Genomic DNA, 12,378 nt, shown 5'->3' on the forward strand with positions numbered 1-12,378 from the left:
TGTGAATTTTATGAAGATAAATAAATGTCAAATCACAGCATTTAAACCAAGTTCAAATGGAGCAGTAGAAGAACGAATCATAAGATAAAGGATATCCTGAAATTTAGTTAAATCTAATACAGAAGACTGGGATTTTGCTTTGGAAGACGTACAGTTTACTATAAACAATACTGTAAATGAGACAGTAGAGAGAATCACCACACTACTTGTTATACGGATACGAGAAGAGACTGCAAATGCTAGATGATGCCACACCACCCCGACGTACTTATAACTACGATGACTATATTGCCTGGAAAACTAAACGTACGTATGAAACGATCAAACAGACGAGGACTAGACTTAGAGGAAGCTCAAGTCATCCAAGCAAAATACTATGACAAAAATATAGCTAAACCAAAGTGTAGTAGGTGCTCAGGTATATGTTCAGAATCATATTCCAGAAGGTCCTAATGTAAAGGTATCACCAAAGTTTCAAGGTCCTTATAGGGTATTAGAAGTGTTAAAATTAAATAAGCTAAAGATCATAAGTGAGAGTGATCTAAAGGAAAGAATTGTTCATAACAATCATGTAAAGGCAATAAAGACAGACTCTTGGTCAAATAAAAGAATAGTTAAATTATTGAAAGAAGATAAACAGGAACCAATAAATAACAAACACAACCTAAGAAAAAGATAAATTTATGTAAAGTGTTGAACTATTATATATAAACAATGTGTAGACATTAAAATACCTCATGTATATAGAATATCTGATAAGGCTTATTCTTACAGATACAAACATGCGGTTCTTCTTGGTTATCATAACACTGCTTTATGTGTCATCCGAGGTGGTGATCCGGAAGGGTGCACTACTAGAGAAAAAGGGATCTGTGAAATTAATTAAGGATTTGGGTATTGTGAGTATTGACATTGTCAGTGCTTATCAATGAAATGACGTTGAAAGATGTTCAAAGGGAATTAAAATCACTAATTAAGAAAAGTGAAAATAACAGTGTTTTACCATTGTTGGAAAAACTAGATAATGACATAGGAAGTGTGTTAAATACAAGATCCCAACGATCCCTCTTACCTTTTATAGAGACAACGCCAACCAATTGTTTGGGTAACTACAGACTCTAATGTAGAAAAAGTGCCCGTGTGAACAAACTAGAGAAATGGGCAGCAACAAGGGCGTGTGTTAAATAAGATTATAAGCTCTCAAAGCTTAAACAGTGAAGTGAAAAAATAAAGTATTCATTAATGCATTGAACAACATTACCAAGAGATTACGATAATAACAGATGAACAACATTTAAATACCTTTATGAACAATGTTAGAACTGTATTGCAAGACCATAAAGATCTGTTAAATGCCATTTGTTAGCCTATAAAGGAATATTAAAATCCAACATTAATTAGCAAGGGAGTTAAGGGTATAATTAGTGATTTTTGGTAGAAGGACATTATACCCCTATGGTAAAGGATATAATGGTCTATTATAATTTATTATACCAAGGTAGTTAAAAATAAGATTATCCTAGTGTTACTATTTAATCAAAAAGGGGCAGATGTACCAGTGTCCTTACATCCTTTCCCCGTGTTGATAAGGAAAACGTAATTATCTCAAATGTCAACCCATCAATTTTGCATTAGAAGAACATGGGCAATTGATGTCATTTGTGCAGTATTCAATTAAGAATTGTATACTTTGAAAGATAAAGAGTCTATCTGCAACCTTGACCTTTACGAAACTTAATGCTATCCTTGTGTTCAGAAATAATTAGAAACAAAAATCAGAGACAGTACTCTGCACAATTATCTAGACATGATTTTGTTTCCATCCTGTAGAACCAGTCAATTTTTGTACTTCCACTGAATTCAGTAACAACTACTATTAATTGCCATAATATAGTGCTGAAATTCATTTCAATAATCCATGCATTTGATAAATAAAAAATACAAAGTTAGTTATTCTAATAAATTATATTATGAACCTCATGTCTTCTGAAATCCATAAAAATACCCCCATACATGAACTACTCTAGTGAAGTTAAGAATATAAACTGTCTCAGTTAGAGTTAAAAACAAATAAATGAGTTAAAGTTTAGTAGATGAATTTTCTATTACAAAGAAAATGTTTCACCAATTCTGTCTTTATTCAATTTGGTGTAATCATAGTGTAATAATAGAGTTTGCAATTTTAGTCCAAACGTGTGGTAACTTCAAATATTGAGAGGATTATAACAGAAATAAAGGGCCAATGGACATTAATGATCTTAATTTACTACTGAATTCTTTTGTATATTATTATTTGCATTATATTGCTAAAACAGTTATGTTTCTACAGTATGGTAAGTCATTATATATGTATATGTATATATGTATCTCTTTTGATTCATGATATAATATGTGAATTTTCTACCATATATTCTTAATTGATTTTTTGCATTAGTACATTGACACAGTTTGTGCAATTTAAATATTTTTTTAGAGTATTACTTGATGGGCAATCATATAAATACTTTATTTTATTTATGTGATTTTGCAATCATCCACCACATTGAACTGCATTCTTTTTGTCACACTGAGGGCAGTGTGAGGTAGCGTGACCGATTGTTGATGTTGTGGTGTAGAATAGATGAGAGTAGATAGAAATGAGAAAAAAGAAAGAGAGAGAGAGAGAGAGAGAAATATAGAAGAAAAAGTTAGGAGAGAGAAGTAAGAATAAAAGAGGCAAAGAACACAGTGATAATGCCCAAAAGCTGTTGTTGTTATCATGATTCCAATACGCTGATCGAGTCAGGATGTTTGCATGAACCATAAGCAGTATATCGTGTTTAAGCCATATAAACAGTCATAAAAGTGAGAAATAATATCCTTGCGATTAAGCTAACCAATTCATGAGTCAGCACAGCCTAAATGCTTACAGCATCTGGTTCTATAACCTCGCCTTCTCAGGAGGCACTTTCATGGAAATTCCAGGAATTTGGGGCTGGCCAAATACCTTTATGAACAATGTTAGAACTGTGTTTGCAAGACCATAAAGATCTGTTAAAATGCCATTTTTGTTAGCCTATAAAGGAATATTAAAGTCCAACATTAATTAGCAAAGGGAGTTAGAGGAACAATTAGTGATTTTTGGTAGAAGGACATTATACCCTGGTAAAGGATATAATGGTCTATTATAATTTGATAACCACCAAGGTAGTTAAAAATAAGATTATTCTAGTGTTATCATTTAATCAAAAAGAGGCAGATGTACTGATGTCCATACATCCTTTTCCCGTGTTGATAAAGGAAAACGTAATTATCTCAAATGTCAACCACATCAATTTTGCATTAGAAGAACATGGACAATTGATGTCATTTATTACTGATATTCAATTAAAGATTATACTTTTGAAAGATAAGAGTCTATCTACCTTAATAACCTTTACGAAACTATTAATGCCTATCCTTGTGTTCAAGAAATAATTAAAAACAAAAATCAAGAGACAGTACTCTGCACACAATTATCTGAACATGATTTTGTTTCCATCCTGTAGAACAGTCAATTTTTGTACTTCCACTGAATTCAGTAACAACAACTATTAATTGCCATAATATAAGTACTGAAATTCATTTCAATAATGTCCATGCATTTGATAAGCCATGCAAGTTAGTTATTCCTAATAAATTATATTATGAACCTCATGTCTTCACAGAAATCCATAAAAATACCCCATACATGAACTACTCTAGTGAAGTTAAAGAATATAAACTGTCTCAGTTAGAGTTAAAACAAATAAATGAGTTGGATTTAGTAGATGAATTTTTCTATTACAAAGAAAATGTTTCACCAATTCTGTCTTTATTCAATTTGGTCATAATCATAATTGTAAATAATAGAGTTGCAATTTTGCTCAAACGTGTGGTAACTTCAAATATTGAGAGGATTATAACAGAAATAAAAAGGGCCAATGGACAGTAAAATGATCTTAATTTACTACTGAATTCTTTGTATATTATTGTTGCATTATGTGCCTAAAACAGTTAACCATTTCTACAGTATGGTAAAGTCATTATATATGTATATGTATATATGTATCTCTTTTGATTCGATATAATATGTGATTTTCTGCAATATATTCTTAGTTAGTTTTTTGCATTAGTACATTGACACAGTTTGTGCAATTTAAATATTTTTTTAGAGTATTACTTGATGGGCAATCATATAAATACTTTATTTTATTTATGTGATTTTGCAATCATCCATTGAACTGCATTCTTTTTGTCACACTGAGGGCAGTGTGAGGTAGCGTGACCGATTGATGTTGTGGTGTAGAATAGATAGGGAAATTAGATAGAAAAGAGAAAAAGAAAAGAGAGAGAGAGAGAGAGAGAGAGAGAGAGAGAGAGAGAGAGAGAGAGAAATATAGAAAAGAGAAAAAGTTAGGAAGGAAGTAAAGATAAAAGAAAATAAAGAACACAGTGATAATGCCTTTAAAAGCTGTTGTTGTTATCATGATTCCAATACGCTGATCGAGTCAGGATATTTGCATGAATATCGCAGTATATCGTGTTGAAGCCATAAACAGTCAAAGTGAGAAATAATATCCTTGCGATTAAATCATTATCCTAAAGTGATGATATAGACGAATCAATTCCTGTGTGATAATGAGCATTGACTTGGAAATGGCTGAAATTAAGAGGAATAGGTGCGTTTTCATCGATGTGGCTGATGATATAATTACGCTATATCCGAACGTTTCCCAGAGCAAGAATTAGGAGAAGGATTCAAAATCCGAAATGTCTCAGCAGACCCCCAAGGAAAGTATTCGGTGATACATTACTTGTGATACACAGGATCTTCTGAGAGAGAGAGAGAATTATTGATACATAAAATCTTATATAGTTCATTTTATTTTGAGAGAGAAAAAGACAAGCACTGGAGCAGTGGCTTACAATCATTCCTGTTGTTTTTTTATTGTATGGGTCAGTATTCTCTCTTTGCCTCAGTGTTCCCTGGGTATCACAGTCACCCTTCCTTGTAGAAGCCTGTCTCCCGCTTCTTTTCTGGACCTTTTTCCTTATTCTCTGCCTGGGCCCCCAAAAGTCAGTGGTTCCCCATCTCACCGGACTTTGATCTTTGAAAATAAAGATACCATCGTATGTGAAAGGCATGTACAGTATGTGTTTACTTATTACTTCAAAATATAATGAAGAAATATTGTGGTTGGTTATGAGTATGAGATTTCTTATCTGTGATGCGGATGGACTTCACACAGAACTAAAGTCTCTCATGAAAGATAACAGCAAAATGCATCCCCTAGAAAAGTATATGGTCTTGGTAGTTGCATCCTCTCCTCAGAAGCGATCAAGATGGAAGAAGAACCTACCTTTTTCCTTTCAGACTAGATATAGGGAGTGCACTGGAAACGGAATGTTCTTATAACACCCACTGAAGATGGCTCTATTTCCTTTATCTTTATTATTTTGTAGCTGTTCCTATTCCAAAAATCCTTTCCAAAATAGTCACATCCAGATCAAGAGCACTCACCAGATCTAGTTGCCAGCCAAGAGACTCACCTCTGGTAAAGTTTACGCACAGTTCAATATAACTTTTTGCATAATCCTGCTAACTGACAGACAAACAACCCGAACCAAAAGCATAACCTTCTTGGAAGTAACAAGCTCTAGGAAGCAAGGAGGGTTTTCATGGCCCCCACGTTTGCTGTTGATAGCAAAATGGAACATTGTTCTTCATAGGATGGAAGGTAAACCTGTTGGTCCTTTCATTTGCAATTAGGCAAGTGATCTTCTAGTTATGTACCTCCTTTTAAAATAATCAGAGTGGCGCGCTTTAAGACGGCCATTTGATTTCTGGGTTATGTCATCGGTATTTCGAAATTGCCAAGGTCGCTGCAAGTATTGACATGCAGGGATAGCCCACGTTAAATAATATGAAATTTTTGTAGCTTTTTTGTTTTTAATTCTCATTTGCGAAACATTTTTGAAGATCCAGAAACATTAAAACCATTGAAAATAGACAGTTTTAGCGTTAAAAAGATTCCTGGGACATGCATGAATATTATAGAGTGGGGAGAGCTGATTAAGATTTGAACATCAAAAGGACTGAAATTGCGTGCAAAAGGAAGATTGTACTTTTATTGAGTACGATGTGCTGCACTGTGGACATGAATCATGGTATGACAATGAAACTACATCTAAAAAGATTTTCCTGACTTGAGAATGGAGCTTCAAGAAAAATTTAGGGGCCAGGTGGCAGGACAGAGCTAGAAATAATACCATAAGTGATATTAATGTAGATGAAATAATGACGTATAGGAGATAGAGGTGGTTTGGACATGTCCTTTTCGCAACCCTGGGAAAATAGTACGTGGTGGGTCAGCTGCTCACCTCGGACACCAGAATAGTTGACAAACCAAGACCTACGTAGATGGGAACTCTAAGAAGGGAAGTTTGAGGGAAAAAATACAGGAAAGACACGAGTGGCGGAATTTCACAGAGACCCTTTCCTTTACACGGCCTTGGAAGCGATGATGATGGTGATGATGATGATGATGATGTGACATTCCTTATGATTTACGGGATAGCTGTTACACGCTCGCATATATGCATATCACAATATATTGTTCTGATATGAATGTACAACGTTAGCAAAATATCAGTGACATTTGTCGCGCCATTTCTCATTCATCGTGTACCACGTTTCTCGAAATACTCGTATGTAGTTCTCTGAAAATGGAGCTTTTTATACACGACTGAATATTAAACTCAGTCTTAACTTCCCTAATAATAATGTCATCTCTGTCTTCTAGTCCATTTGTTATTTGTTTAGTAGTTTTTTTTGTGATACAATACATTGTTATAAGAGACATTAATAACTTCCATAAGTTTTCCTTACATTATTGTCATCTCTGTCTTGCAGCCCATTTGTCATTCGTTTGGTGAAGTATTTTTGTGATAAACTACGTTATTATAAATGGCAGTAATAATTTCGTAGGTTTTTCATTTTATTATTAGAATCAAAATCCATTTACGCTGATACTCAAAATCTTGGAGATCAGGAATACTTTAAGCAATCCTAAATTACGTAAAAGATTTAACTAGTAAGTTTTGACTGAATTGCTTCATTTTCGTACTGCCTTTTTTCCGAATATATTAGTCTTATTTTAAATAAGTAAACCGCTGGTAATCTGGCTTTTTTGGAAATGAACTAATGTACATAGTAATTAACAATGCACGGGGAATGAGGCCAGGTCTCTCTCTCTCTCTCTCTCTCTCTCTCTCTCCTCTGGGAATCTCTCTCTGGGAATGATCTCTCTCTCTCTCTCTCTCTCTCTCTCTCTCTCTCTCTCTCTCTCTCTCTCTCTCAGCAAGACCAAAACCAGAGCGGCATGTGTCCCTTCTCCATTAACTATGTGTGTACCCATCAGTTGTGCCATTGGGAACAAGCCCGATACTCATGAATATCCCTCAAAGGATCCTTCATATCCCTTTGGTTGCGGGTAATTCACAACGCCATAGCCAGTTTCAGGACTGGCATCAGAAAGTATTTAAACATTTATTGACTTTAAATTTGTGTTTTTGAATGATTGAAAGTAACTAGGGCTGAATGTGAATGGTAAATGAGCTGTATGCGTATATTATATAGTTCATTCATTTATTACTGTTAGGGTACAACAAGGACGATATATGATAAAAAAAAATCAATGTTGTTTTTTTTTGCGTCAGATATCATGAATTTAAAACACAAACAGACAGAAAGTGAATATGTAAACGCTGGTGAACCCTAACACCAATTCATCTCGGCTCTAATTTATCCCTCTATTTCCTTCTTTCATTGATTGATGAATTACCGTCATTAGTCTTCTCCTCCCCCTCTCCTCCCCCGCCAAAGGCCTTTTGATGGATGTTGTAAACCCTCCCAGCTGCTTCTATCAATCTCACGCGACGGCGCTGAATCTTTCCAAACTCAAAGAGTTGGACGAGATTTAAACCGTAACATCAGTTAGGTATTAGGCTAATTATTGTCTATTTTTTATAAATATCAGTGATTATGATTCAATGAAAATATTCTATATTGTTAGTCTGGATACCTTGGGCATGAGATGCCTTTGATGAAAAAGTTATTCTTTTTCTTAAAGATGGTTATATAGGACATCTAGGAAATTTACCTTCATCCCGCTTTGAAAACGACATCAAAATCAAATCGTATTTTCATTTCTCATTTTGATTCCAAATATTCAATAAATTCCTTTTTTTCATATAATATTCCAAAAGGAATTAGGTTTGTTTTTATTTCTGATGTGAATGCTTTATGTATACTACTTACTTCACTCAACGTGTTATCAGAGCCTGTTTGGATGATTCCTTATTGTAACATGGATATGAAAAGCCGAATCTCTTATCAAACACAAAAAGAAAGATATTTTTTTTTTTTATGAAAGGACACCTTTACATGATGTTGCCAAATGCAATCGTTTCTCAGGAGCAATACAAGAGAGAATAATCTTTTTCCCGTGCCAGATAAGATAAGAGTAAGTAATGGAAATTGGATGTCCTCCTAAAACCAGACGGAGATTCACTGTGTGTTCTTTCGTATACATCACATTTTGTGTTGCCAGAAATGGTTTAGGAAGGATGTTTATTGACACCTAGCCAGCCAGTGCCAGTTACTTTTTAGTTCATGAAAGGGGATGGGGAAATGAGGTGGAACATTCTTATTTCGTTGTTCTCTTTTGCTTTTCTTATATCTCTGTGACAAAGTCAGTTTCAAAATACGTAAGTGAAGATACAGCTGCAAGATAGGACATTTGTTTTGTATGTTGAAACTGTTTACAAATGAGGTATCGTTATGGCATTTCATTCTTATGTTTTTTGAATTATCAATGTCTCTTCGTACTTCCTATTTCCATATGTATCTGTAAAATTTATACATAGTCTTGACAATACTGATGATACATAACACACACACACATATATAGATAGATAGATAGATAGACAGATAGATAGGTAGATAGACAGATAGATATATAGTCTTCAAATTTTATAAAATTAGCCTTGCTCTCCTGCTCCGTTTCTATCGAATTTCATGTTTCCCACTGTCATATATACTTTCTATAGCCCACAGTTGATACTTTTTTTCAAAATTTAGCTATACTTCAGTGATATATGTCAGTCTTTGTGTATGTTATTTTTCCGTATATATTATATTATATCTCAGGACAGGGTGACAAGGAGACAGTCGGTCATCTGTAGGTGGTATTTATTTGCCGACGCGTTTCGTAACACATTGTTACATCATCAAGGCTAAAAAAGAAAATTTACAAATTAAAATACATGGAATAAAACTAACGACTTCAAGAGTCTCAACATGCTATATAAATATACATTAAAACAAGACAATTCATAAAAAGCACCTGCTAGACTAAAAGGTTGAGGACTGAATGATTAAAAGGAAAAGGAAAGCAGCAAAGAAAACTGGCTCAAGCCAGATACAACTGAACAGAGGTGGTGTGAGTTCAACTTAGGAACTAGCTGTTTTATGAATAACGATTCTAAAATTAGCAGTTCGTGTGGATGACTTGTTTGGCCCAAAACAGAGAAGTCAGAATAATCAATACTTGTATTACATATATTTGAATGATTTCTGATATTAGTAAATTCTGGATTGACAATCTGCAACCAGTACGATGACTAACACCTTTATGTGAATCTGCTCTGACCCTCAGCAATCGTTTAGTCGATCCCACGTAAGTCCCCAAATTACATCTGGGGCAAGTATATTTATATACGACTGACGATTGCATTATTGGGCAGATTCTATCCTTAAATTTAAAAGGGACCCTATTGTAAGTTGATTTTTGGTATTAAATGACTTGCAACATGTTAAAATGTTTTTCTATTGCAGACTTAGATTACTTCTAAATTTATCGTCAGGACGTATGGGATATATAGAGTTTCTTCCGTGGTACTGTACTTATAACAGCCAAGTGAGATAGCTTCTTATTTAAGAAATTTATAGTGTTTAAAGAAAACATGAGATGGAAACCAATTATCAGTAAAATATTTGTGCAAGAAAATTATTTCTTTATGATAAGAGTCCCAAGAAGAGGTTAGAGTATAAGCCCGGTGGAGGAGAGTAAAAATTGAATTTAGTTTAAAATGATAAAAACAAGCATTATAAAAGTTTGAACCCATACCAGTAAAAAAGTCTTTTTTCTAAAAACGGAAGTGTTAAAACTGTTTCATTATGTCGGAACACCATAACATCCAAGAATGGTGATTGATTATTGTCCTCTCTTTCTAATGTAAACTTAATATTCGGATGTACGTTCGTTAATACTTGAGAGGAACTGATCAGCATGAAAGGCTGATTTGAAAAGAACGAAGGTGTCATCGACAAACAGTTTATATACAAGAGGATAAAAGCTTAAGTTGCAAGTTTTTCCAACATGCCCTCCTCCAGGAGCACATGAAAATGTTGGAAAACGTGGGGCCTAGAGGTGATCCCATTGCCATCCCATCTATCTGTTTGTACAAACAATTATTAAAAATAAAAAAGCAGTGTCTAGCACTGCTAACTCCAACAATTTCTTAAAAAGACAACGATCATAATTAAAATAAGTGTCTTAGGTTCGATAAAAATTTTATCTAAAATAACTTCAATTGTTTCCTCCACTGGGACATTTAAAATAATGACTCAACATCATAATTTAGTCATATATAAATCAGAGTCTTGGCATAAAAATATGATTTGAACTCTTCAGAGTTTTTTAAAGTGTGCTGGTTAGAGTCAATTGTTCTAATAGTGGTACTAAATATTTGGCTAATTTATAGTTAGGAGCGTGGATTGATGACAATATTGGTCTCATTGGAATTCCCGTCTTTGTGTATTTTAGGCAGACCATATAAAATTCCAAACGACGTTGAGCAATGTAACTCTTCATAAGTATCTTTATTGATGATATTTTTGGTATTAAGTTGTTTTTTTATGTTGATTTTATCTTCAACTTTAAATATATGTTTGCAATCAGGGTTACCGATTTTTTTAAACTTGCTTCCAATGACACTTATTTTAATTATGATGACCGACTGTCTCCTTGTCACCCTGTCCTGAGATATCTTGTGACTTGCTTGCGCCAACAACTTCTGTTTTCTATTATATTATACACACAAACACACACACACACAAACACACACACACACACATATATATATATATATATATATATATATATATATATATATATATATATATATATATATATATATATATATATATATATATATATATATATATATATATATATATATATATATATATGTCATTACCATCAGACATCTTCTAACTACAGCTTTTTAAATGTAAGTTTCAGTATCACATTGTAGTTTATTCTCTTGAAATATAACACGTAATCTCTCCCAGTACATATGTATAAATTCACCCTCTCTTTCTCTCACAAGTTCTCACAGCCACCTTTGTTTAGCCGCCTCCTCTCTGGACTTATTTCCAGCACTTTCTCTTGACCCTGAATCTCGCTCTGTCTGTAAATCTTGAATGGGCTAAACACTGTGATTTACGAGCGTCTATTCTTAGCTTTGCCCAAGAGATTTGTTACTCCAGGTCATAAAAATCCCAGCTCCATTAGGCAGGCTCATAGCTCAGGAAATGGCGTCCATAAATTCGTTTTGCCAATTTGTTCGGTGGTCGTTTTTATTTTATGATTGCCAGGAAGATCCAGTTATGTAATTCTTGTTGTTTCCAAAAATACTACAGGTATACGTAACTATTTACTTGGTTGGGGGGTGGAATAAGGTCCTTAAATACGAATAATCGAGTCTTTTGCCACCTACAAATCCCTTGTAATTGTAAAACATTTTCTCCTCCGATTTTCTTTTTTAAGATTCTTACCTGCATTTCGAAACATGGTCCTGTTGAGTTTTTCATCCATCGTATATCAGGTGTTTTTTGTCTTCATTGGACGAGTCATTCTCGGTCTTTCCACAGCTGCAATATTGACATTGTTAATACGCCTCTCTCCTGTTGTTTTTTTTAATAGTTCTTTAACGAAGTATCTAACTGAAGTAACACTAACGAGATTCAGTGAAGTTTTTCGCCTCGTGTGGAAGGTTTAACTTCACCTGAAGGATGAATAATTTGAAAGCTGTTTGTTTTTTCACCGAAAGAGCTGAGAAATAACGATATTCGTGTAATCATCTAGAAACGCTACTCTCTTCCCGTTTATTTCTAGTGAGACTTTTTTTTATAGTGTCCGAGCTCTTCTCCAGACAAACCATCTCTGGAATTAACCTGGATGTAGCCTTCAGGCTACTCGGATTGCTGTTGATAGTGGAAGATTTTGTGGAGATTGTTCATTTTTCAATTTT

Source organism: Macrobrachium rosenbergii, chromosome 16 (assembly GCF_040412425.1).
Source record: "Macrobrachium rosenbergii isolate ZJJX-2024 chromosome 16, ASM4041242v1, whole genome shotgun sequence".
Taxonomy (NCBI): Eukaryota; Metazoa; Arthropoda; class Malacostraca; order Decapoda; family Palaemonidae; genus Macrobrachium; species Macrobrachium rosenbergii.